This window comes from Triticum aestivum, chromosome 7A, assembly GCF_018294505.1.
Source record: "Triticum aestivum cultivar Chinese Spring chromosome 7A, IWGSC CS RefSeq v2.1, whole genome shotgun sequence".
NCBI classification, from domain to species: domain Eukaryota; kingdom Viridiplantae; phylum Streptophyta; class Magnoliopsida; order Poales; family Poaceae; genus Triticum; species Triticum aestivum.
This window is the reverse complement of record NC_057812.1, coordinates 15,430,556-15,441,108: the sequence shown is the minus strand read 5'-3', so window position 1 is coordinate 15,441,108 and position 10,553 is coordinate 15,430,556.

Here is a 10,553-nt window from a genome sequence, read left to right as displayed (position 1 = left end):
GTCATCTTGCCCATAAGGCATGGTTCGCAAGCATCAAGTGATTCATAATAAAGTGCTTCCAAAAGCCCATCAGCATGGAGTTTCTTCATGCGCTTTACTCCAATATGACCTAAACGGCAGTGCCACAAATAAGTTGCGCTATCTTTATTAACTTTGCATTTTTTTGGTTTTCAATATTATGAATATGTGTATCACTATGATCGAGATCCAATGAACTTGTTTCATTGGGTGTATGACCATCGAAGGTTTTATTCATGTAAACAGAACAACAATTATTCTCTGATTGTAATGAATAACCGTATTGCAATAAACATGATCAAATCATATTCATGCTCAACACAAAAACCAAATAACACTTATTTAGGTTCAACACTAATCCCGAAAGTATAGGGGAGTGTGTGATGATGATCATATCAATCTTGGAACTACTTCCAACACACATCGTCACTTCACCCTTAACTAGTCTCTGTTTATTCTGCAACTCCTGTTTCGAGTTACTACTCTTAGCAACTGAACCAGTATCAAATACCGAGGGGTTGCTATAAACACTAGTAAAGCACACATCAACAACATGTATATCAAATATACTTATGTTCACTTTGCCATCCTTCTTATCTGCCAATCACTTGGGGTAGTTCCGCTTCCAGTGACCAGTCCCTTTGCAGTAGAAACACTTAGTCTCAGGCTTAGGACCAGACTTGGGCTTCTTCACTTGAGCAGCAACTTGCTTGCTGTTCTTCTTGAAGTTCCCCTTCTTCTCTCTGCCCTTTTCTTGAAACTAGTGGTCTTGTCTACCATCAACACTTGATGTTTTTTTCTCGATTTCTACCTTCGTCAATTTCCGCATTACGAAGAGCTTGGGAATCGTTTCCGTTATCCCTTGCATATCATAGTTCATCATGAAGTTCTACTAACTTGGTGATGGTGACTAGAGAATTCTGTCAATCACTATCTTATCTGGAAGATTAACTCCCACTTGATTCAAGCGATTGTAGTACTCAGACAATCTGAGCACATGCTCACTAGTTGAGCGATTCTCCTCCATCTTTTAGCTATAGAACTTGTTGGAGACTTCATATCTCTCAACTCGGGTATTTGTTTGAAATATTAACTTCAACTCCTGGAACATCTCATATGCTCCATGATGTTCAAAACGTCTTTGAAGTCCCGATTCTAAGCCATTAAGCATGGTGCACTAAACTATCAAGTAGTCATCATATTAAGCTAGCCAAACGTTCATAACGTCTGCATCTGCTCCTGCAATAGGTCCGTCACCTAGCGGTGCATCAAGGACATAATTCTTCTGTGCAGCAATGAGGATAAACCTCAGATCACGGATCCAATCCGCATCATTGCTACTAACATCTTTCAACACAATTTTCTCTAGGAACATATCAAAATAAACACAAGGAAGCAACAACGCGAGCTATTGATCTATAACATAATTTGCAAAATACTACCAGGACTAAGTTCATGATAAATTTAAGTTCAATTTAATCATATTACTTAAGAACTCCCACTTAGATAGACATCCCTCTAATCCTCTAAGTGATCACGTGATCCAAATCAACTAAACCATGTTCGATCATCACGTGAGATGGAGTAGTTTCATTGATGAACATCACTATGTTGATCATATCTACTATATGATTCACGCTCGACCTTTCGGTCCCGTGTTCCGAGGCCATATTTGTATATGCTTGGCTCGTCAAGTATAACCTGAGTATTGCGCGTGTGCAACTGTTTTGCACCCGTTGTATTTGAACGTAGAGGCTATCACACCCGATCATCACGTGGTGTCTCAGCACGAAGAACTTTCGCAACGGTGCATACTCAGGGAGAACACTTCTTGATAATTTAGTGAGAGATCATCTTATAATGCTACCGTCAATCAAAGCAAGATAAGATGCATAAAAGATAAACATCACATGCAATCAATATAAGTGATATGATATGGCCATCATCATCTTGTGCTTGTGATCTCCATCTTTGAAGCACCGTCATGATCACCATCGTCACCGGCGCGACACCTTGATCTCCATCGTAGCATCGTTGTCGTCTCGCCAATATTATGCTTCCACGACTATCGCTACCGCTTAGTGATAAAGTAAAGCATTACAGCGCGATTGCATTGCATACAATAAAGCGACAACCATATGGCTCTTGCCAGTTGCCGATAACTCGGTTACAAAACATGATCATCTCATACAATAAAATTTAGCATCATGTTTTGACCATATCACATCACAACATGCCCTGCAAAAACAAGTTAGACGTCCTCTACTTTGTTGTTGCATGTTTTACGTGGCTGCTACGGGCTTTAAGCAAGAACCAATCTTACCTACGCATCAAAACCACAACGATATTTTGTCAAGTTGGTGCTGTTTTAACCTTCGCAAGGACCGGGCGTAGCCACACTCGGTTCAACTAAAGTTGGAGAAACTGTCACCCGCAAGCCACCTATGTGCAAAGCATGTCGGGAGAACCGGTCTCGCGTAAGCGTACGCGTAATGTCGGTCCGGGCCGCTTCGTCCAAAAATACCGCCGAACCAAAGTATGACATGCTGGTAAGCAGTATGACTTATATCGCCCACAACTCACTTGTGTTCTACTCGTGCATATAACATCAACATATAAAACCTAGGCTCTGATACCATTGTTGGGTTTTGTAGTAATTTCAAAAAAATTCCTACGCTCATGCAAGATCATAGTGATGCATAGCAACGAGAGGGGAGAGTATGATCTACGTACCCTTGTAGATCGACAACGGAAGCGTTTGGTTGACGTAGTCGTACGTCTCCACGGCCCGACCGATCAAGCACCGAAACTACGGCACCTCCGAGTTCTATCACACGTTCAGCTCGATGACGATCCCTGGACTCCGATCCAGCAAAGTGTCGGGGAAGAGTTCCGTCAGCACAACGGCGTGGTGACGACCTTGATGTACTACCGTCGCAGGGCTTCGCCTAAGCACCCCTACAATATTATCGAGGACCATGGTGGAAGGGGGCACCGCACACGGCTAAGAGTATGATCACGTGGATCAACTTGTGTCTCTCTGGGGTTCCCCTGCCTCCATATATAAAGCATCAAGGGGGGAGGGTGCGGCCGGCCTAGGAGAGGCGCGCCAGGAGGAGTCCTACTCCCTTTGGGAGTAGGATTCCCCCCCCCCCCCAATCCTAGTTGGAATAGGATTCGCAGAGGGGGGAAAAGAGAGAGGGGGGCCGGCCCCCTCTCCTTGTCCTATTCGGACCAAGGGAGGGGAGGGGCACGCGGCCCATCTTGGGCTGCCCCTTTCTCTTTTCCACTAAGGCCCACAAAGGCCCATATACCTCCCGGGGGGTTCCGGTAACCTCCCGGTACTCCGGTAAAATCCCGATTTCATCCGGAACACTTCCGATATCCAAACATAGGCTTCCAATATATCAATCTTTATGTCTCGACCATTTCGAGACTCCTCGTCATGTCCGTGATCACATCCGGGACTCCGAACAACCTTCGGTACATCAAAATGCATAAACTCATAATATAACTGTCATCTAACCTTAAGCGTGCGGACCCTACGGGTTCGAGAACAATGTAGACATGACCGAGACACGTCTCCGGTCAATAACCAATAGCGGAACCTGGATGCTCATATTGGCTCCTACATATTCTACGAAGATCTTTTATCGGTCAGACCGCATAACAACATATGTTGTTCCCTTTATCATCAGTATGTTACTTGCCCGAGATTCGATCGTCGGTATCCCATACCTAGTTCAATCTCGCTACCGGCAAGTCTCTTTACTCGTTCTGTAATACATCATCCCACAACTAACTCATTAGTTGCAATGCTTGCAAGGCTTAAGTGATGTGCATTACCGAGAGGGCCCAGAGATACCTCTCCGACAATCGAAGTGACAAATCCTAATCTCGAAATACGCCAACCCAACATGTACCTTTGGAGACACCTGTAGAGCTCCTTTATAATCACCCAGTTACATTGTGATGTTTGGTAGCACACAAAGTGTTCCTCTGGCAAACGGGAGTTGCATAATCTCATAGTCATAGGAACATGTATAAGTCATGAAGAAAGCAATAGCAACATACTAAACGATCGGGTGCTAAGCTAACGGAATGGGTCATGTCAATCAGATCATTCATCTAATGATGTGATCCCGTTAATCAAATAACAACTCTTTGTTCATGGTTAGGAAACATAACCATCTTTGATTAACGAGCTAGTCAAGTAGAGGCATACTAGTGACACTCTGTTTGTCTATGTATTCACACATGTATTATGTTTCCTGGTTAATACAATTCTAGCATGAATAATAAACATTTATCATGATATAAGGAAATAAATAATAACTTTATTATTGCCTCTAGGGCATATTTCCTTCATGTTCTTGCTATCAGAAATTTATTCCATTCAATACAATGAAAGCAGGCTATCACCTGATTAGCAACTCATATGTTTATTATCGTATCACACTGGAATTGGCCACATTACACCAATTAAATTAACCGTACTCCATAGCAAATTTGGGATGTTCACACCACATACTACATCACCAGAGAACGGAATTAAAAGAAAAGGGGAAATATATTTATTGTTCAACGAGAGGTCGGAAAGGGAAGAAGGTTAGATTTGGGTGCCGTCAAGAAGTGGCAGTGAAGAGAGTTAAATAATGAGAAAATTGCTTCTATACCATCGACAACATCTGCACTGGCTCATTTGCCAGCCAACAAGGCTCTTGTTCTTACCTCCCAATGCAGACAAATTATATTGCTTATTTGTTATGGCCGTTAGTCTGCCATTACCGAGTCTCCGTTTTCCTGTCAGTTTTCTCACAAAATCCAATTTTACCCTCACTTTAGATAAAAATAAACAAAAACAAAATTCAAATCACGCACGGACCCGACCCTCCCTATCTCCACGACTCCACGCATGCACCCGACCTTCCCCAATCTCCATGCACGCACGCGCAACGACGGCCCAGCGAGCCGCAATGGAGGAACCGTCGCCGGCGCCACCACAGCCCCTGTCGCCGCTGCCGTGCCGCTGTGCCTCAAAGCTTCATGCCCACCGCATCTTCGACGCTCTCCAGGTGACGCCTCATGGGTAAATACATATGTTAGATAGTCACTCTATTTTTGCTGGAATGCTGAAAATAGAGGGGAAATGTTGTCAATTTTTTTCTGGACATGTTTAATAGTTGTTGATTATTTGCCATTGAGGGCAAGACAGTCATTTTGGCCACTTACCATACCGAGATAACACTAGACTAACTGCTAGTGGTATATAAGCACTAGAATTTGTTTGTGTTTGGTATATAAGCACAGGAGCCTTTGTTGGATGGTAAATAAGCCATTGCAGAGGTTGTCAATGGTATAGAAGCCATTCTCTCTTGATAATAGTTATTGTCAAAAGAAAAAACAAGCTAACCATGCGTTTGGTTATCAGTAACATATGCACACAAATATACTTCAAGAGGCGAGTTATCGAACATCAACACAATACCTTATAGTTTACTACGAGATCAATGATTGCATCGATGATACGATGGATATACTTCGATTCAGCAAGAAGTTCACTAAAAGGATAGCTACTCTTAACAAGGTAATGCAACTCCTGTAATAATCCGCAACACAATAATGGCTTTTCGACCAATAATATATGGGGCATGAGGCATATCATGTATAAACATGATTTTGTCCCAGAAATAGCAAGATGCTTCAAACTAAAAAGTTACAACAAATGAAAATGAGGTGATACATTGTTAAAAGTACAACAATCTATCGAGTGCAGCATTAAATATCACAAATAAAAAAAATACAGCAAAGGAAAATGAAGCGATAAATATGTATAAGCATTAAACGTCTATTGAGTGCAACACTAAACATCACAAATGGAAAGTAACTATAGAAGGTTCGCCCTAAGAAATAATACCACCACAATAAACACCTCCTTAAATTCCGAGTGCTAATATCATGATGAACATCTCCACAATCCTATCTGAGTTGGTGTTGCAAGCGGAAATCATCGAAGAAGATCGACCTTATAGCTAATCAGCAAGTTGTAGTTGCACCTGATGATTTATGGACTATTTGAATAGAACATGCTGGGGTACACCCAAAGGGGTTGCATCATGTGGCACCAGATCATGTAATGCTGATGGACATGATCAACAGATGGATTTGGCTCATTTCCTAGCCCATACACAGACCAACGTGGAGAGAAACGGGAAACATACAAACATTTGCTCGACTGCTCCTCCCTCCCCAATGTTTTGGGTTCATACAAGAAAATGACGCACCCCTCATATCACTCCCCGTGAAGATGGCCCGGTTGTCCAACTTTCCCATCTCCACCCATTTTGTAGGCTTGGTTGACATGTCGTGGCGATGGAGTGTGCGGATCATTGGCACAATGTCATTATGCTAAATACTCGTGCAAAAATGGACAACCATGAGAATCATGTCACCGCATACCACTAGCCATGATGTTTTAGATGGGTCTAGGCAGTTGTCGGTCCAATAAGGGGGGCAGTCAGTTGTTATCTCTTGCATGCCGAGCTGGCCATACATCTCCAGTGTGTATATGTGTCGACGAAGATCCATGTCAATGAAGTGGCCATTGAAATCCACAATCTAGATTATATGTACACCAGAAAACTGGAATTTGAACCAAGTATCACTTCCAGCTAGCCAACTAAATAGGGAGAGACCGGTGCTAGCAAGCAAATGTGATTTGGTGATTCAAGGGGAGTTGTTAGAATGGCACTATAGTAAGACTTAGTAATTAATTGTTGGAGATCTATCATTTAGTGTTCGAATGGAATCATGGATCACTTGAGCTTCCAGTAGTTATCGCAGAATGTGAGACGTGGAGGTGAAACCTTGGTACCGCTAAAAGGATCAACAACAAGACAATATCCAGGATTGTAGAAGATGAGTTGGCCATAGGAAGGGCCAACACAATGCATTGTTTGCATAGCTTCTTCATCTATATGGCAGTGAAGGGTGGTATTTTGGTTGGCTAGATCAATAACCTTACATGTTCGTAAGTTGCGATGATATTTGTTACATGGAGGATGAGGAACACGAACACGGATGTTGGGTTCAATGAGGAGAGGTGGAAATAAGGTGCGTAAAGTAGATTTGGATGGGTATGAGGCGAATGCAACATGACAAGAGTGCTAGGTTGCAAAAAGGTGACAAGGTCACGGAGTGAGCCTAAATGAGAGAAAATAGATCACAACAGATCATTTGGGAGATCTGCCCAATTGTGGAGTCTAGACACTGAGACACAAGATTTGCTATGCCTTTGCATCACGGTGAATTCTCTACAAAACATAGTAAATTCAAGATAAGCAAATCAAAACAATGTGTCGATGAAGAAATGACAAGAAAACAAACAAAATAGCATGCTATAACAATGTATAAGCATAGGTTGATCTTGAGATCTATTATATGTCTACGTATTAGAAAACTTCTTATTTACTTTTATGTTGGGTGTTTCATTTCATTTGAAATCCTTTTTTTATAAATCTTACCCAGATAAAAATATGCTATGTGATGTTATCCTAGCTATACAATGTTTATCTAGTGAATGTTTGTGGGTCACAAAACCCACCACATCTATTTATTCTAGAGTTTTGAACCTTAAATTTTAGACTAAATTGCGAAAATGATTTCAAAATGTGTACACGACATTGCTCTTAGGATATGAATGCATTGACATTTTAACACTGAGCCAATATAACAAATTATCAATACCTATCACCCAAAGACATCATTTTCATTAACTAAATATGTTTTCCAACATACATATACAAACCAGCAAGTAGATTACTTACTAGGCTTGCATCTATAAATAGTTAAACACATACAAATCATCGATACATCCTTCATAAAAGTATTATACATAGAAATCACTCGTTCTCATTCAACTATTGCATTACATCACTTGTTTCCGTTACATACCCTAAAGTGCATCCGTACTTACAAATCATAACAAGGAAATTTCTGTCACCAAAGTATAAATCATCCATAGATACATGCCGACTTGTGATCACAAACCATCACAACAACCCAAATATCAACTATATTTCCATAAATCCACGGATTAAGATCTATAGGAGATGAACTAGATTTTCACACAAATGACCAAAATCGGACAAATAAGGAGAAAGTACTAAGAGATTTTGAGATGGGTGTGGGAGATTTACCTCCAGGAGTCAAAATCACACCAAAACGCCTTCTTAGGGTTGAATTTGAGAGAGATTAGGTAATGGGGATGGGGTGTGGGGGTGGGGAGGAACCCTAGTTCTTCTCTTTGTCTCTTGAGCCCAAGTTACCAGTTCGTTGATCGGAAACTATCAAAGTTAGAGAGATTCTGAGAAATCTTTAGAGGACCTGCTGCAAATAAAACCTAGCAGCTATGCGTCAAGATCATCACAATCACCAGCACAAGGAGAGCATGCTAGGGACAACCCACATAGGTTGCACCCTACTGTTACGACCCGTGAATATGAAGACGTTTGGATTGAATGTCGAGGTGGAGCCATCTCCCTGCACTGGCTTGCCCAACTCTAGTGCAACCCAACGTTTAGAGTCATGATTATCGCAATATATGTAGTTGCTCCTCCCTCCCCATATCTCTGGGTTCATGCAATACAATCCCTGACTTCTCTTATCGATGCTAATGAATATTGCCCAATTCTCTAGCTTCTCCACCTTCAGCCATGATGCAGGTTCAGTCGATAGGTCAAGGCAGAAGACTTCGAAGGTTACCGCTGTTACTATAATAGGTCCCCGCAAGGCCACCAAGAGAAGAATATCGCCACAAGTCACCAACCATCCATTAGAACGATGCCATTTTTTAATCATGCTTGACTCCATAACTGGTATTTCTTGTATGTGAATCCGGGGTGTCAACTGCGCATTGAAGAGTTTGAGATCATTATCAATTAAAAAGTAATGTTTGATGTTGTGCCTCCGCCCAGTGTTTCTATTCCTAATCCGCCTAAGGCCTTGTTTGGTACTAGTGTATTTTAGGGAATTGGTGGAGATTATCCCGATCAAACCCCTAAATCCCCACATATCCCAAAACACCGTTTGGTTCTAATGTATTTAACATGTTTTATCCCCACATTTCCCCACATATCCCCAAGCTTTAGTGCATTTTTCTCAATACCCAATACACTACCCCTACCCAGTGAATTGGGGATAAATGGGGATTTAAAGAGATTGGGTGAAGGTTGGGGTTTCACCCAATCCCCGTGGGGATTATCCCCAGCAATCCTCTCAAAACCCCTAGTACCAAACAAGGCCTAATGGTTCTTGGTGTGGTGAGATGAGAGAAGCCATGGAAATACATGGAGGGACGGGGAAGAGAAAAAGGCAGGATTCCGGCGTGCTAGGAGGATATATACCTGACGGACGGCGAGTGGAACTGAAAACAGAGGGGACGGCGATGATGCGGTGAAGAAGGCGATGGCGACGATTTGCGGTGGAGATGGCGGCGGCGTCCTCCGGCCCCGTCCGTCGATTTCGTCTTCGATGTGTGCCACGACAGCCGGGAATAGTCATCAAGATGGGCTGCCAAATCTGGTTAAAGAGGCAACGCGGTGCTACCTCGATCGCCCACGCTCTACCATCGCTTGTTTTTGTTTTATCTCTTCTGTTGCTGCTGGCTCAATGAGAAAAAGCCCCTACTGGTATTTCTTCATAATTTTGAGAAAAAGGCCAAATAAAAATCTCTGTCAATTTTAAAATGTCTTTACCTTAAAAATACTCACAAATTAAAATCATGCTATTAAATTTGAAAACATGTTCAAGAATTTACAAAAACATTTATAAAAATGCATGAATTTTAAAACTGCCCTCAGATTTAAAAATTATTCATTTATTATGAAACAGTTTACAAATTCAAAAATAAATTCACAATTTTTATTAAAAAGGTCATGTTTTAAAGATATTCACGAATTTGGGAAAATGTCCATGAAATTAAAATGGAATTAATAATAGAAAGGGGACGAAAAAAAGATTTGTGCCCAATGTGCTAATAGGCCGGGAAATAGGATTTCTCCCTAGATCTCTCTCGACTTCTCTCGGTTACTAATTCCAATCATTAAAATGAGAACTGTTTGTACCAGTGTAGAGCAAAATTGGATATAATACATAGATGATCTGCTACTTGATTGACGTAAACAAGCCTCCTCAAAGATAAACAAAATTTGCTCTCATCTACTTACCATTATAAAAGAAAGAGAGGACGGAGAACCAGATCATCCTATCTATCAAAACCTGCAATCTGATGGTCTACATCCCTCGAGCATACTAAATGCGTTTTATGCTTTAATTACCTACCATGCCATTGCCTAAAACATCTGTTAACGAAAATCATCGTTAACGAAATCCCCGTCGCTAACCAAACGCGGTACCCCACCACTGGCCCCTCTCTCTCGCACGCCTCTCTCTCCCTCGCTAACCTCTCCACCACGCCCCGCCACCCACGCCCTTCTCGGCCGCCGCCGCCGCCCCCCCTGTCGTCCTCGCCGGTG